We start from the raw sequence: 18615 nt of genomic DNA on the forward strand, positions 1-18615 counted from the left end.
CCAGTTCAATTCCAGCACTATCTACGCAGAGATAGCGTCAAATCCCAGGTTGAGGGCTCAGTCCCACAAGACCGGTCCCCCTACCAGTGGTAAGTTCGCACCTCTGGAACTTCTGACAAACTGACTTCAAGTTAAGGTTCTCAGGACCCCTCTTTGGGTTCGATTAATTTGCTGGAGTGGCTCACAGAACTTCGGGAAACACTTAACGTTTACTGGTTTATTATAAAGGATATTGGAAAGGATACAGAGGAAGAGACACTAGCGTGAGGCATAGGGGAGGGGGCGTGCAGTTCCCATGCCCTCCCTGGTGCGCCAGCCTCTGGGAACCTCCAGGTGTCCAGCTATCCGGAAGCTCCCTGAACCCACTTCTCTTGGGCTTTTATAAGAAGTGTTTCTTATGCCAGGGTATGAGGCGGGACCTCTCAGGGGAGTGTCTTAAGACCCACAGTCACAAAGGTGGGAGAAGACTAGAGTCCTGCCTGTGGTAGGTGAAAGGAAGGCTGGAAAGAGATTCTGTTTCCTAAGGCCTAACACACCCATTATCACAAAAGACTGTAACAAGGGCTATGGGAATTATGAACCAGGAACCTTGGACAAAAAACCAGTATAGGTGACTAGGGCGCCATAGCCATTCTCATTTAGCTGGCAAGATTGAGAAAAATGCAAATAAGGTTTTCTCAAATGCTAATCTAAGAGTTAAAATAACTTTTATTTTATTTTTAAAAATTTCCCTCTAATCTATTATCTTCTGGATCCACTAAGTATAGCTCAGTTTTTATCTCCCTTCCTGGTCCAGATGGGGCCCTGATGTTTGTAATTATGCTGAAATGTGAGTGCAGATGGCTGGAGTGCAGCTGAGGGAAAGGGATACGTAACTGCCATTAGCTACTTATGGAAAAGATTTTATTAAATGGATTCTGGCTCAAGAGCATGAAAAAGAAAAGAATACCAAAGACAGTTGACAATTATGACAGACTAGGAATGAGTGCCTAGCACAATTTTGATCACACAGAAGCATATAATACAAGTCTATTGAATGGAATTGATAGATTCTGCTCCTTATATGGGATGTGAATTTTTTCCCCTTTCTCTAATATGACCAGTTTAGAATCACAGACTGAGAATTGATTCAGGGTAACAGATCAATTCCTTTTTTTTTTTTTTTTCCTGAGACGGAGTCTTCCTCTGTCGCCCAGGCTGGAGTCCAGTGGCGCAATCTCGTCTCACTGCAAGCTCCGCCTCCAGGGTTCATGCCATTCTCCTGCCTCAACCTCCCGAGTAGCTGGGACTACAGGTGCCCGCCACCACGCCCGCCTAATTTTTTTTTTTTTTTTTTGCATTTTTAGCAGAAACGGGGTTTTACCCTGTTAGCCAGGATGGTCTCGATCTCCTGACCTCGTGATCCGCCCATCTCAGCCTCCCAAAGTGCTGGGATTACAAGCGGGAGCCACCACGCCCAGCCCAATTTCTTCTTGTCTAGATGAGAAAACAAGTCCAAACTGTTTTGGGGACTTGTCCAAGGTCACATAGTTGTGAGTTTGAGCTTATGCAAGGCCTCTAGATTTACATTTAATCTTTATTTTATTTTATCAGATAAACTTCTATTTAGGAATTTTGGTCATATATTCATAATTTTGTCTGTCTTTGCTTTTAAGATATTTATTCTTCTGTTAGCACATCTTTCACAAAGTTTTGGTTACTACACTGCAATCTTTAAAAAGAAATGGGGCTGGGCACGGTGGCTCATGCCTGTAATCCCAGTGCTTTGGGAGGCCGAGGTGGGCAGATCACGAGGCGAGGAGTCCGAGACCAGCCTGACCAACATGGTGAAACCCCACCTCTACTGAAAATACAAAAATCAGCCAGGCGTGGTGGTAGGCACCTGTAATCCCAGCTACTCAGGAGGCTGAGGCAGGGGAATTGCTTGAACCTGGAGGTAGAGGTTGCATGCCACTGCACTCCAGCCTGGGTGACAGAGCGAGACTCTGTCTCAGAAAAAAAAAAAAAAAAGACTTTTTTTTTTCTCTATTTCTATTTGCCAGATGCATATAACTGCCAGTTAGAATACCTGAGCAACACGAGAGAGGTGATATTGCATGATAATAATTAAAAGCCCATATGCTGACATGAGACCTCAGGTTGAATTATACCTCTATCCTTTACTTGGTGAATTTGAGCAAATCATCTAAGTTCTCTATGAGGTCACAGTAATACCTCCCTCACAGGATTATTGTGAGCACTAAATAAGTTTATGCATTGCATGTGTTGAGTAAACCATGCAGTTAACTGAGAAATGTGTGGTTTCTCTTAATGTTTGCTTTTCCTTAGTTATCTTCAGGTTGCGACAGCCTTGCAGCCCAACCTCAGAATGGATCTAGAACAGGGGACTGGAAAGCATCAGGAGTTATCTTCAGTTCCCTACAGAGGTGTAAGAATGGGACTCCCATGAAAGGGCCCCTTGCAAGGAACATTAGAAAGTAAATGAGACAACTGGATGACAGGAGGAAGGAGAGAAGGGAGGATCACAGATAACCAAGTTGAGCCTGGGGGGTTGAGAGGATAACTGGACGCTTGATGGAATATGATTATGTGAAAGGGAAGCTATTTGTAGCAGGTGATGGGTTCATTCTTCTGAACTCTCACCTTGTCTTGTAGGAATTTTTAGATGATTTCAAGTCAAAAGCCCTGATCTTACTGGACAATTTTATAGTTGTTAGTTATTAATTTGATTTCAAAAACAGCTATGACTCCAATATGCAAGACTCCAGGGAATAATTCATAGGTAACATGGCCATAAAAATGAAGCCTACCCACACCCGCGTGTGTATGTGTGTGTGTGTGTGTGTGTGTATGTATAAAGACTATAGGACACTGTCTTGTCTGGTTTGAGCTTTTGGGTTTAGTAGAGAAGGAGCAATATTGGAACAAATAGCTGTTTCAGGAGAGGAAGATTAGATAAGGCTGGGAAACAGATAATTCAAAAGAGGTTAAAAGAATTAGGATTATCTATTAACTGAAAATAGAATGGTAGAATGAGGATCAGAGAACAGTCTGGTTTTAAGTCTATTTTCTATAGTTAACTAAGTTTAAAAAACAAAAGCTAAGTGAGGTGTAGTAGTTTCATATTTGCTGCTATAACAGTTGTCACAAGCTTAGTCACTTAAAGCAACATGAATTCATTCTCATACAGTTCTGAAAGTCAGAAATCGAAAATGGATCCCTAGGGCTGCATTCTTCCTGGAGGTTCTGGGGAAAATTGATTTATTTGCCTTTTCTAACATCTAGAAGCCACTTGCATTCCTTGACTCATGTTACAGCCAGCAGTATAGCATTTTTTAATCTTTCTTTCTGCTTTCATTGTCACATTGCCTTCAGACTTGACCCTGCTGCCTTCTTCTTACAAGGATTCTTGTAATTACATTGGGACAACTTAGATAATCCAGGATAAATTCCCACTTCAAGATCCTTAACTTTATCACTTCTGAGAAGTCCCTTCTGCCACCACGGAGGGCGATGTGGGGATGTAACTTTGACCATCTGACTTGTTCCCCTTTCTCCTTTTATTTCTGTTTCTATGCCTTGCTAACCCTTCTTCTGTGACCTAGATACTTTTTAATTTAACAGACATTGTTCTTCCCCTATTTTTTTGGAGGGATGGGGTGGTCAGTAAAGGTTCCTAGCACTCTCTGTGGCTTCTCCAAGTTCTCAGGGCTCTTTTTTTTCCCCCTTGGTGGTATGTTTTATAACTGATGATCTCCTGTCACCTGTGACTTGCATTTGAAGTACATAAAATTACATTTCTATCTGTTTAAAATGGTTCATGTCTACAGTCTAGAAAAGTGTTCTCAGCCCAAAGACACCCTGTTGTCTTGTGGCAACAGGGTGACCTTTTGCTTGGTTCCTAGACTTTGTTGCTCCATTAAGCCCAGATCTCTAACTTAGTGACTCCTGTTCCAGTAACTACACAATTTAGGGGAGTTTCTATTCTTTAGTCCTCAATGTGCAAGAACAATGGGGCAGACTGCATGGCTCATCGGGATGAAAAGGAAGGAATATTCTAAGAATGCTGAGGAGAAGTTTCCAGGAATGTGATTTGCATGGACCCCGAAAACTTATTTGAAATTTTTAGAAAACTTATTAGGGAAATGTGAACTTCCATATTAAACATTGGAAGGAATCACTGGAGAGATGGGAGAAAGACAGGAAGAGGGTGCCTGCTTTGGGATGCAAACCAATACCATTTCCTTCTCTGACATGCAAGGTACCAGCAAGATCTCCCTCAGAGAGAAACTATCCCTTCATTCTATAAACTCTTAAATAACTTTTCAATCATTCTTGTATTTTATATCACTTTTACTCAGTTTTCCTCAGAGTCAACTTGTCTGTGTATTTGATATTATCTAATTTAATTCTTAGCATAGTCTTCCAAGGTAGGTATTATCAACATTATTATTTTACCAGCAAATAAGTTAAATGTCTGGCCCAAGGACAGAAAATATACTCCATAACCCTGAGCTTAACTTCAGGTGTGTTAATTCAAAAAACCAAGGGCTCTACCATATCACAGCTGCATCTCAATAAAAGCATCTATACATGTCTCCTTTGTAAAATGAAAGCAATTTGAGGTCAGGAATAATTGCTTATTAATTTTGTAAAACAACCCCATAGCATCTAGCACAGTGCCTGACAAATTTGGTGGTTGCTTTGTTAAAAACTGACAAGTAAATGAATACAGAAACGAATTGAATGCATGAATCAGTAAACAGATTGTTCCTGAAAATAGAAATCTTAGGAATAATAAGTGGCTGTTAAATTTTGGGGGGAGAAAGAAGAAATGGTTTGAGATATAATTCTATGTTTCAGAAACAATCCTCTTATTCCTCATTGTTATGTTATTATTTTCCTCAGCAAACTCTTTTAAAAAGCTGGCAAAGATAAATGTTGACTAAGTATTGTTGTTTGCAGTAATGAATTTGTATCTTTTATGTAAATGTATTGTGAGAGGACACAATAAAGTTCTGGGAACTGTAGTTTTATTAAGTGATGTAATACATGTTAATGTTTATTAAGATCTCAATTAACTTTACCTTTCTCTTCTTTCCCTCCCTCCTTCTCCAATACCTTTTACTACCACTTTCATTTACATTTTCATGATATATAAAATGAGTTTAAAATAGAGCCATGTACAATAAGAAACTTTCAGTCTATAAAGCCCCTCTGTATAATTCAAAGCAGAAGGACATGGAGACACTCCAAGGCTTTGGATGACTGCAGTGTTCAGAGGAGCTCTCGTGGGAATCCCTTCTGACCCTTCCACCTTTGGAAACCAAAATAAACCATAAATGCCTGTCTTCCTTGACTTGAGGACAATTTTCCCACTATTCATTATCTGGCTTCCAAAATGAATTGCCAGAAGTCCGGCCATCCTGCCAACAACATTTGGAATAAGATGGGGGAATTTAAGGTCAAAGGGAAATAAACTGTTTCTGTCCTATTGGTCTTGTCCCTCCACTGTCTCCTTCCTTACCCCCAGTAGCCTACTCTGAGGGATGAGCATGTCAGAGACAGCCCAGAAAAGCATGGGAAATATCTCAATTTCCACGGGAATCCTTGAGTAGGGAATGGCCAGTGCTTGGGAAAAACAATACTCTTTTTAAAACTAAAGTAAATTACAGCACCAGGGGGGTGATATTACAATGTAATTGAGCTGAACTAGGCAACAGTGGAGGTCTCCACACTGGCTTTCTTTGTCACTCCACAAGAGTTCCCAATGAAGAGACCAGCAGTGTATCTTCTCTTTGCTATCAGAATTGGTTGCATTATGAGGTGGAGATCTTCTGAAAGGAGTTTACCTTGAATATTAGTCAAATAGATCTTTGTTGAGCCTATCCTATCCCATCCTGTCCTAGGCTAGCCTATCCATTCATCAATTCAATTAACATATATTAATCAACACATATATGCGAGATACGATGATAGGGATAGGAGAAATATGATAGTGACAATAATAAAAATAGGTAACATTTATTGAGTATTGATAATACTATACACCAAGTTCCATATTAAACCTCTTAATGCATACTTTAACATCACAACATATCTATGAGTTAGAAATTCTATTATCACCATTTTTACATAGAAAAATGAAGGGTTGGAATTTAAGTAATTTGCCCAGAGTCACTCTGTTGGTAAGTAAGAGCTGGAATATAAACCCAAGCAGTGTGGACCTGTGGTCTTATCATCTATGTCATCCTGAGAATTAAAGCAACTTTACAATACTTAGTTATTTTTAAGATGCTTTGGGGAGACCAAGGAAGTAAGACATGGCGCCCATCCTCATGGAGCTTGCTATCTCACTGGAAGTACATACATGTGGGACTCTTAGGTATACATTACAAAAAGTTAGAGTCATTGCTTGAAAACGTGCTATCCATAACTTTAGAAGAAGAAATGTGTTCTGTTCTTTGCTCTGTAACTTATTGGCCATGAGAACTTGGAAACGTCTTTTAATTTCTGTAAATCTCAGTTTTTCCACTTTTAAAATGGGGAGGTGCAAATTAAAAGCTCTCTGAGGTCCCTTAAATTTGCCTCTGTTTTGTGATTTTATAGTAGAAAAGTGATAAAAGAGTCTGAGATGGAGTAGTTACAGAGGTTTCAAGAAAAGAGTGAGACTTGTTCTGGTCCTGGAGTATTAAACTGGCATAGAGGTGGAGGGAGAAAAAGATGGTGTGCTTGGGAGATACTGAGGAGGCCAACAGGAGTAGGTGTACACGTGGTTGTGGAGAATAATGGGAAATAATGTTAGCAATGGAGGATATTAGAAGGAAGAAAGTGATGTTTGAAGTAGATATGGTAGATCAGCGGTTCTCAAAGTGTGGTCCTGAACCAAAGATGTGAATCCTCCAGCCCCACCTCAGACCTCCTGAATGAAGAAAAGCCAGAGGCAAAGGTTGCATACCATATGATCTTATGTATATGAGAAAAAACAAAACTGTAAGGACGGAGAACAGATCAGTGGTTGCTAGGGATAAGGACAGGGTAAGGGCTTTGTTATAAAGGGGCAGCATGAGGGAATTTCTGGGGGTAACAGAACTGTTCGGTATCCTAACTGTAGCAATAATCCATGTGTTAAAACTCATACATTTGTACACCCAAAAAAGATGGGAAAAAAGAAACTTTGGGGTGAAGCCCAGTGTCTGTGTTTTAACCAGACCTCCAAGTGATTTGGGTGCACACTGAAGTTGAGAACTACTGTGGTTAATACAGAGAACCATTAGAGGTGAGGAGGAAATTGTCTCTGCAAGGCTGGTCTGATAGGGAGTGCTGAAGGCACTGCAGTAGGAAGAAGGAAATGGGCAGGTGGGATGTTACAGTAATTCAGACCTGGAGAAAGGTGGTAAATGTAGGTATGAAGAAGCAAGGACACATTTAACAGGATTTCTTTGGCTGGGTGCAGTGGTTCACGCCTGTAATCCCAGCACTTTAGGAGGCGGAGGTGGGTGGATCATCTGAGCTCAGGCGTTTGAGACCAGACTGGGAAACATGGTGAAATGCCATCTCTACAAAAAATATTCATACAAAAGTTGGAAGAATTGGTTGAGCCCAGGAGGTGGAGGCTGCAGTGAGCCAAGATCATGCCACTGCACTCCAGCCTGGGCGACAGAGTGAGACCGTCTCAAAAAATAAAAATAAAAGGATTTTCTGGGAAGACAGAAAAACACTTGTGAGAGATTAGCTATTGACAATAAAGAAGACAGTCTAAATAATGTAGATTGGAGAGTTTATAAATTGTGAGAGTAAGGAGAATATTATAGTTACATAAAATGGGATATTGGGAAGAAGGGTTGAGTAAAAAGGAATACATGGTGCCATTCACAAGGCATTGAACACCTCAGGTCCTTGATTGTTCTCATTTATATAGTAAATATATTAAATGTGATACTCTTGAAATCTTAATTTTTTATAGCTGGAGGAGCTATTAGAGATTTTCTCACTAAACTGATTTCCTTCCTCCCTTTCTCTTTCTTTTCCTTTTCTTTTTTGACAGAAAACAAGAGAGCTCAAATAACATATTCAAGATCACCCAGAAAAGTACTGACTGAGTTGATAATAGGATTTAGTCAAGGGCAAATCTTTTGCTGTTGTACTGTTGTGGTTTTTTTCTCTATTTCCAATTGTTATGCTCTATGTTACGTTCTATGTTGACAGCTGTCATTTTTTTTCTGATAATAAGCTGGATATTTTCCTTTGTTGGCACAGGGCTTTCTGTAAGTAATAATAATAATAAACCTTGCCCCTTATGGAGTACCGTAGTACATGTGCTAGGCACTAATATTAGTGTTTCATATATAGTAACTCACTTAATCACAAGAACCTTATGATATAGATACCATTATTATCTTCATTTTACAGATGAGAAAACTAAGGCAAGGTAAGGTTTTAAAACTTGCCAAAAGTCACACATGTAGTAAGATGAATCTGGGCAGTTTGGCTCCAATATCTATGCCCTTTACCACTATGTTATTCTGTCTCTTGCTTTAAGAAAACAGAGTTTAGTTTTGGTATTAAATGGATTTTCTAAGAGTTCAATATTTCACTTGACTTTCTCTCTAGGAACAGTCTTTTTAACATGTATAGTATTTGCTTTACAAACTTCCAGTTATATAATCTGAGGCAGGATTTTTGCCATGGTTGGGAGTTGGACACTTTCTCTGCCAAGTGTGGGAAAGATTTAACACAATTCAACATGTCACTTGTGACTGTAGTAATGGAATGGGGATCTGGAAAGTATCTTATGATATTGCTTGGACAGATCCAGGTGGTCATATGACTTAGTTATCCAAAACAACTGGTTGCTAGTCTTTTCTTGATGACTTTTCTTCTGTAATGGAAACTTCACCACATGTATTGTTCACAATTTCCATGGTTTCATCATCATTTTATGGTAAATTCTCCTGAACACTTCCTGTTTAAGTTTAAGCAATCTTCGTGTGTGTGTATGTACGTGTGTTGGGGTAGGGGCCTTTCACACTTATAGGTGGCTGGGTTTTGAAAATTTGTAAATGCATCATTATTCATCAGTTTCTTGTTTGAAGCTTCATAATCTCTTGAAGCTAGAGCCCCTTGTGTGGGTTTAGGTATCATCTTGGCTAAGGGTAGGAATCCTGGTGCTTAGGATCAAGTCTCATTAGGGGTACCACATAGTTGTCCCCTTCTGTGTTCCTACCACCTCCCTGGACTCCTGAAAAGGCATATGTGGCTAGAGAAGATGAGGATTTGATTAGTTACTGAACCCTAAATCCCTGTCCTCTGACATTTTCTCAGGGATTCTCTCTCTTTTCCCTATTTTTCTACTTCTTTTACTTATTTATTTATTTATTTTTAAATTTTTAGGTTTTTAAAAATTTTTTTTGAGACAAGAGTCTCCCTTTTGTTTTCTAGGCCTAAGTGCAGTGGCACCATCTCAGTTCACTGCAACCTCTGCCTCCTGAGTTCAAGCTATTCCTGTGCCTCAGCTTCCCCAGTAGCTGGGACTACAGGCATGTACCATCACGCCTGGCTTTTTTTTTTTTTTTTTTTATTTTTAAAAGAGACGTGGGGTTTCACCATGTTGTCCAGGCTGGTCTTGAATTCCTGACCTCAGGTGATTCACCTGCCTCGGCCTCCTAAAGTGCTGGGATTACAGGCATGAGCCACCACGCTCAGGCTTTCTGTTTCCTTCTTTACCACTCATCAAATACAGTAGTCTTTCAGTCTTTCTCTCTGGAAACAAGCTGGCGTATCTCAGTGATTTGGGGGTTCTAGAAAACAAATACGAAAATGGGATACTCTTGTCAATTATCATTTGCCTTTGACGTCACAACACAACTCCCTCAGAAGCAAGAAAGCATGAAATGCCTGGCTACAGTCTTTAAAAAGGAAAAATTACATGTGGAGAAACACATGAATTAACACCTGATACATCAATATGTATGTAAGCTATTATTATTATCTTTAAGAGTTGCTACAGATCGCTTGTTTTCTGCCTGTTTGCCATTGAGAGGGGTGACTGCGTGATCATGGGTGGAGTCCTTGCACCTGGATTCAGGAATTGTATGATTAAATGAAAGTCTGGTGACCTCATGTGGTCCTCCACACTTGGATGTATCAGGGATCTGGGGAGATAAAGTCTGTTTCTCCCCCAGGTGACCGAGCAAGAGGATGCCCAACAAGGAGGCCCAGGTTTATGAAAGCAAGACCACCCTACGTATAACGAAATCCAACTGTGCCATACTTTTTGGACAAATACTTATTAATAAGCTCATGTAAAATGTTTGTGTGACTTATTCTATAATCTCAATAAAGTCCTAGTTCTTTCTGCCCTGACTACACCTTGTATGAAAGGTTTGCTCAGATACAATAATATTCTAAGCTGGGATTCTTTAGTTGGTATCAGGCAACAAGAAATCTTAGCATCAATGTCTGGATAGAGGACTATGTGGGAATCAAGCCACAGGTGCCATCTCTAAGGGTTAAGAGCAAATTACATTTTTAAAACCTTTCTATGGAATAGGTGAGGGTTTCCACAATAGTGTCACCAGTCTCAATGACTTGAATATTATTATTGTGACTGGAGAGAGCCCATTATCTAATGAAGAAGCCTACGTGTAAACACTCACTTCTAGCACGCGTTCTGCTAGTTGGCAAAGCATCTGATGTCGATCTCGATAGGGATAGCTGAGGCAGCTACAGCAGCCACCTTTGGAGCATGGTCTTTCTAAAGAGCTTGCTGACCACCATTGAGATGTGAATGCTTGATTAGGGCAAGTAGCTGAATTAACTATGACGTACATAATGTCATACTGTAGTGATTACAACCAGCTAAAATGTCTTATTTCATTGTTTTTCATTTCTTGTTTTGTATCTGTCTTGCCCAATTTAAACATAAAGTCAATGAGAGGACCTTATCTTTTTTTATTTCATTGAAAATATCAAAACATAGTGTACAGCATGTGGTAGGCGTTCAGTAAACATACTTTAAATTTGTTGAATAAATAAATGAACAAAAGGAGAGGCTGCACAGGGTTTTCTTTTTCTTTTCTTTTCTTTTTTTCTTTTCTTTTTTTTTTTTTTTGAGATGGAGTTTCGCTCTTCTTGCCCAGACTGGGGTGCAATGGCATGATCTCAGCTCACTGCAACCTCCGTCTCCTGGGTTCAAGGGATTCTCCTGCCTCAGACTCCTGAGTAGCTGGGATTGCAGGCATGCACCACCACACATGGCTAATTTTGTATTTTTAGTAGAGACAGAGTTTCACCATATTGGTCAGGCTGGTCTCGAACTCCCGACCTCAGGTGATCCACCTGCCTTGCCCTCCCAAAGTTTTGGGATTACAGGCGTGAGCCACCGCACCCGGCCTGCACAGGCTTTTCTGTGTCCACCATGGTCCTAAGAAATTAAGTCAGCTTATTTAAACAAGAACCCTGGGAGACTTCCTAGTCTATTACTGCAAGTTACTTGTGATGGTCCCTTACTGACAATGAGTTAACCTGGGGCAGTTGAGGTAACAGCTTGAACACAAAAATGAAAAGAGTTGTTATTAAGACAATCTGCTGAAGGGAAACGTTCGAACATGTCAAGAATTGAAAGGGTATAATAGATAAACGTTTTTTCTGTGAATATATTTGACACAAATGACATTGTCTGTTTCATCTTTTCAGCCATCTTATAGTTTGAAGGGGCTTATTATGTAATTACTAGTATGAGCGAAAGCCTAAAACACTGCTAGGGAATGACTCACTTGTGTTTAGAAACAGAGCTGTCATTTCTGAAGTCATATCATAACAAATTAATACTACTACTACTATGCATTCGTTAGCATTTTCTTCACCTTTTTATCATTTGGAGCACCTGAGGAGTATTTCATGTTAACTAACCATAGAGTCATTTTCCATCATATATTATATATTAATTATATAAATCAGGTAAGAAAATAAATATGTTTTAACATGATATCACACTGCATTACTAAACTCTTTCATATGCTGTTAAAGCACAAACAATGAGTGAATTTTCTGTAGTTCAAATTGAAGTAGGTTAATTCAGAAAAAGGGTAGATGGTAGATGCCAAAACGATAGATTCTTTCCACCACAATCACCCGGCACTGCCTTTCCCTGCAGTTAAGAGTCCATCTTGATTTTAGGGGCCATGCTGAGGATCCTGGGAAGTTGAGGATTTCAGTCCCAGAACTGAGCTGACTTTCCACTATCATATTCTTATACTTCCCCTAAGGGTTTTAAAGATCATCCATTACCCTGTCTCAGAGCTATCTACGAGGAGCAAACTCCACTGATCTAAAGTTTTAAATGAGCAGCCAGGGAGAAGGCTTTTCCAGCTTTCAACAAAATGCATCCCTCTTGACGGGCCCGCGCAGGGACCCTCTGGGCCCCTTTCCTTCCGTCAGTTTCTGCTGGGTTCTGCCTCTGAGATTAGTTCTCAGCTGCATGGAACTCAGAGGAGCTCCTCTCCTCTGGTCTCCAATCCGGCAAATGCCTTACTCTCGGCTGTAGACATCGACGACTAGTGAGTGTTTTAGAAGCTTGTGTTTATCTTTCCTGGGTATCTGTTCCAGACATGTTCTTTTTAGTCCGTGGAAAGAAGCTTCGTTGTGTTTCTTCAGAAGGAAGCAGCCTGCAACCGATCTGCTCTCTGCTTAGTTCTTTGCTAAAGCTCACGCCTTCCCACGGCCAGCAGGGGGCATCTGAGACACGGATTTAAATTGCACTGAATTTAAACGGGATTATCCCCTGTTAGGACACCTCTTTTGGAAATGTGTTGTAAAAATCTTGCCTTATGCTTCTCAACTTTCCTCCATCTCTTCTTCCTTCTCTTTCCTGACATATGTCTGGCGTCTACAGCGAAACCTGTTTGTGATTGCTAAAAGTCTTTCAACCACAGGAATAACCTATGCCCCAGGGCTACTTCTGTTTCTTTTATATCCTGAAAAATTATGGTCTCATAATTGATTCTTTTCAGATTGCTAGTGATTGCAATTATCCTCCCTGCCTCTTCTCATCAGCATATGTCCTATATAATATGAGGAACTAAATGCCCCACTTGACCATTCTCAATCTCTTTCAAGGACAGAAATTGAATTCACTTACTTTATAGTGCTTATAGTCACTTAATGGTGTTACCTCTGTCCAGTTAGCAAATTAGAGACATCTTAGTCCTCAGTGACTCATTCTAAGCTGCACTCCAGTATTTCACCTACTCCACCCCAAAATGCAGCTTTACTATAACCTAGCAATTCAGTTCATTCATTCATTTGCTCAATCATCAATTTACATGGCAAATCTTTATTGAATGCTATTAAATGCCAGGCTCTGTGCTAAGTGCTGAAGCTGTAATTGTGAACTAAACAGATGTTCACTCTGCTTTTGGGGACCTGACACTTTAATGGGAACGATAGACAATATTCGCATATACATATACATATGGAGATATAAATGCAAATCAAAAAATGCCATGAATGAAAAATTCAGAGGGCTCTGAGAATATATTAGGAGCAGTTTTAGGTATATAATGTCTCCCATTGCACATTGGGAAGTTAGGGCTCCTTGAGGTTAGACTCTATGTTCTTTTATTTATTCATTTAGAGACGGAGTCTCACTCTGTTGTCCAGGCTGGAGTGCAGCGGCACGATCTTGGCTTACTGCAACCTCTGCCTCCTGGATTCAAGCAATTCTCTGCCTCAGCTTCCCGAGTAGCTGGGATTACAGGCACCTGCCACCACGCTTGGCTACTTTTTTTGTATTTTCAGTAGAGATGGGGTTTCACTGTCTTGGCCAGGCTAGTCTTGAATGCCTGACCTCATGATCCAACCTCCTCAGCCTCCCAAAGTGCTGGGATTACAGGCATGAGTGGCTGTGCCCGGCCTGTGTTCTTTTGTTTTTATACTCCACCTACCTTCATCAATGACTGGAAAAATATCTGCTATACAGTTTACATGTATGTGTTTTATATTCAATTGTTCCAAGTGGCTCTGAAGTGAGAAACAACTCTGTAACCCTTGAAACACCTATTATAAGACTTTATATATAATTGGTTCTTCACACATTCTGGTGGAATATATTTCTCAAAATTTAACTATGTTTCTGTTTTTAGTGATTGCACTTTTGCCAGTTTTCCACACTTATGCATCTTAAGGTGATAACCCACTAAATTCACGCACTAGCAGGAAGGACTGAGGTGGTCCGTGGCCTTTTGAATTTTGACTTCCCAGCCAGGCAGCATACCCACACAGGGAGCAGATTTAAAATTGCACAGCCCCAGAATTATTCAAATAATTTTCAGTTTGAAATCACTAGTGTGAGTCATCTAGACAAAGAATTATCTTCCTCTGAGCCTTTAATTAAACTTTTACTCAAGCATTTTCAATTGATTTTATTTCAAAACAAGTTTTTCTTTGTAAAATAACAGAATAACAGGAGGAGGAGAGATGAGAGGAGATAAAAATAGCTTCTTGTTAACTAGCATTAACGTAATGTGGCCAGGAAAAAATGTCTAGGGTGCAGTCAAAGAGAGCCTGAGACCGAGCATGAAATTGTAAACAAGTTAGAAAATTATCTTCTCTGGATAGTGTAGTTTTTGATGTTAAGTTAATGTCAGATACATTCAAGTTTATCTATAAAGGGAAAATAGTTTGGTAGGCTGGCGCTATTGTTTTGTTTGAATTTTTCATTTGGTTTGTTTCATTTTCATATGTTTGTGAGGCTATGGTAGGGAGGAAAGGGAAAGGGGAATGAAATAATATTCCAGGAATTCTTGAGAAGAGAAACAAATCTAACATTATTTAGTCTTGTGAAAAGAGTGCAATGTTTAAAGTGGTTTGAACTTCAGCATTTGTTAACTCCTCGGCCTTTAAACTTTACTGTTGTATGAGCAGAAATGCAATAATACTATTCATTCCCTGAATAACAAACTCTTAATTAAATTTAATGGACTTCACAACTTAAATACTCTTAACTTTGTAATGCTCTATACTTGAGCCTATACCAAGCCAGAAATTGAAGCCATAGAAAGAAGTGTTTTCCAAAGCACTGAATATCTTTTCTCCCTTATATCTCCAGGGCAAATATGAGGAAAAGAGTAACCTGATGTTCTGGTATGTTTGTCTGCTCTGAGGAAATGGAATATGATTTTCTCTAGGCAATGTTGTAAATGATAGTTGATTTCTAGATCATTCCACAGAAATACTCTATTTAAGCAGTGATATAGATAAAATAGTAGTAGGGCTCTGATTCATCCTGGTTTTAAAAGGATTTTGTGGCATGTCTTGAGCATGTAACTACCATTTATAAATGGTGTTTTCACAGAAGGTGCATCCTGAAATAGTAAAAGAAAATGTGAGATACATTGAGTTCATATGATAGGATGCCACTTCTTTACATACAGAGTCTTTGAAAGGCACCTTTCTATAGTTTTATCTCTTGTTTGTTTTCATACCAACTTTACTGCAAGCTAGGTCCTGTATAGAGGTCCCGCCAACATCCATCCCTCTATCTAGAAGGGAGACAGAGTAAGTTCATTTAATTGGCTTTCTGCTCTCTCACGTTTCACCCTTTTGCAGTACAGACTACTTTTACATCCCTTCAAATAACACGCACCCACCCTTCTGTCTGGAAAGCTCATTCTTTTCTAGCCCAACTGACTGACTGCTACTCATTCTGTAGTTCCATCTTTGCCTCCTCTGAGAAGTTCCCCCTGATTTGCCCTTATGGACACTGGTGCTCCTCCACCAGAGCTCTGCTGCTTTCTGGACAGTCTGTCTTTAAGCACCTGTTTGTGATTGTTTCCACATGTAAGACCTCTCCAGGTTAAAAGCACCTTGAAAGCAAGGAGCAAACCTAATGGTGTTTGTATATTTACTGCATACTGCCTGACACAGTAAACATGAGCAATGAGTAAATCAGTAAGGAATCAATGAATCAAGTAACTAATATTCTTTTACATACATTCAGTTTCTTTGTTCTAATTATCCCTTAATCTCCAACTATTATTCTTGCATCAGGAAATCAAACACAAATATGTTTCTGCCTTTTACAAAAGCAAAAAGTTCAAATGGAGCAAGAGATAGAAAAAAAAAGGAACTAAAATTGAGAGGGGGGATAAAGTTAAAACCAAAAGGACCAACCGAACAGAAACCTAAACATGAGAGACTTTCATTACATCATGGTCATCTAAATATTGGTGAGTGGACCACTGGGTCAAGGCTGAAACTGCAAAGAGTTGCAGCATGCATTCCACAGATGTACAGGAAGGGAGGGACCTATGGAGCCAGGAGGACATGGATTATGGCTGAAGTTTTTCACGGACTAGGTGGAATACTGTGTCCTAGTGCACCTTGCATCTCTGACTGTAATACTGCACGTTAGCCAGCAGAGGGCAGCCAAAAATATTGCATGCATTTCTCCTCCCCACTTAATGTTTTCTTCATTTTTCAGATAAATATAAAATTGGCAATTCTTGTCCCCAGAGGTAGAATATAGAAGGTTGTGGGTGTAATAACTCCTTAGTAACTTGCAGGGAATTTTTTGTATGTTTCAATGTAATGTTCAAAGCTAGGGAACATGGGTGGTGGGTTGGAAAAATGATTGTGTAGTTAGAACTGACTTTGAAGAAGCCGTATTCTATGCCAAATGCTGTGCTAAGTGACTCATATGCATTCGTATATTTAATCATCTCAAAAAGTCTTAGGATATACTATTTTATCAGTCCCAATTTCTAGGCAAAAGAACTAAACATTAGATAATTTAAGTAATTTGCGACGCCTGGAATTAAAGCGACACTTAATCTAATTCACAATGTTATATAAGCTCCCTCAGCAGAACAGTCCCAGTTTTTACCCTGATGTCATGCTGAGCTTGATCTGAGGTACTGTGGGACCTGAGTTGGCTTTAGTCAGTGAGAGGGTCTTAGGGAAAGAATGAAAGCAGAATGAAATGAAAAGGAAATGACACTGTAGAGGTGACTACTCCTAAAACATAGTTTTCAAAACCATATTTACTAGCCTAAAGGAAAATATGTTATGATAATTAGGCATTTGTGGGGTTTTTATAAGTTACCACACTAGGTCTCCTTACATTTTTCTTCCTAATATCCATAACTGCGAATCTTAGGCATTTACTTAAATTGCCTCATCACTGCCTCCTCTTTTGCCTCCTTTGCCTCCTCTGAGAAGTTCCCCCTGATTTGCCCTTGTGGACACTTGTGCTCCTCTGCCAGAGCCCTGCTGCTTTCTGGACAGTCTGTCTTTAAGCACCTGTTTGTGACTGTTTCCACATCTAAGACCTCTCCAGGCTAAAAGTACCTTGAAAGCAAGGAGCAAACCTAATGGTGTTTGTATATTTACTGCATACTGCCCGACACAGTAAATATGACCAATGACTAAATCAGTAAGTGAACAATCCCTGTGAACAAATGAGGAAAGTATGTATACAATAGTAAAATCCTATTTGGCCACCATGTGAACTTCACCACATCTTTTTAAGACTTTGGTTATGATTAGCATTGACTGAGAGGTAAATGTTAGCAGATTTGTAAGGAACAAAATCAAGATGTTTTTAGTTCACTTTGGCAAATATTTTTAAATGTTTACTATGTTGCCAAGCATTGTGCTAGGCACAGGGGTTAAAAGGTATTTAAGACTAAATTCCTACCATCAAAAAGTTCTCATATCCAAGTTGAGAAATAGAAATGTAAGTCAATGACCATAATGCAATATGATGAACCATCTCTTAAAAGCATGGGTAAGCAAGTGCTAAGGTGACCGGGAAAGGGTAGCTTTTTGGGTCTCCCAATATTCAACAGCTTGTCCTATAGATTAATATTTAAGATTTGCCTGGTGCTTTTCCAGTTTAGAATTATGATAAAGTGATGGATAGATTAGGTTAGTTTTAAAGCTGAGCATGAAAATAGTTGCATCCTGTGATGGAGGAGTACCCAGAATTCTAACCATATCTACTCACTAAAATACTGAAGATACAAAGAAGTAGTAAATTCTGCTGTAGTTTGTCGTTTGGCAATTAGTACTCATTTATCAAGGTTCACTGCACATAAGATAGACAGCCATAGGGAACAATGGATAAGGAGTTGGAAACAAAAATTTTATGGAGAAATAAATAATCAAGTAGAATTATTTAATCTTATAGCTGGAAATGGCTCAAAAACCATCTAAAATGATGAATAACTTCATTATTTTACAGATGAGGGAACTGAAGTCTGGCAGTAAAAAGTGATGATTTTTTCCAAATGTCATATATCTAATAATAGTGAGGACCAGAGCCCTCAGAAGACTAGCAGGCAATGCATGAGGAGTTCTACCTGGGAACTCTAGCATCAGACAGCTTGGGCTCACATCTGTCTCCACCAAATACTGGCTGGTTATCTTAAGTTATTTAAACTCCTTTCATTCGGTGACCTCATCTGCAAAATGGAAATAATACTATAGTATCTGCAGATATAAAATGAGAGAACACATATAAAGCAATAATGAGGATTAAAATGTAGTGCAAATTAATGAAGGACATACTAAGAGCTTGGTAAATGCTATTTATTAGAACTTACGTATTCTCAT

General features: G+C 39.4%; 1 protein-coding gene across 1 annotated transcript in view; it reads left to right on the forward strand.

Moving 5' to 3' along the window:
* RGS5 (regulator of G protein signaling 5) overlaps window positions 1-18615 on the forward strand; it is a 60027-nt gene that overhangs the window by 15738 nt on the left and 25674 nt on the right. The window lies entirely within an intron of this gene.

The sequence above is a fragment of the Papio anubis genome, chromosome 1, assembly GCF_008728515.1.
Source record: "Papio anubis isolate 15944 chromosome 1, Panubis1.0, whole genome shotgun sequence".
NCBI classification, from domain to species: Eukaryota; Metazoa; Chordata; class Mammalia; order Primates; family Cercopithecidae; genus Papio; species Papio anubis.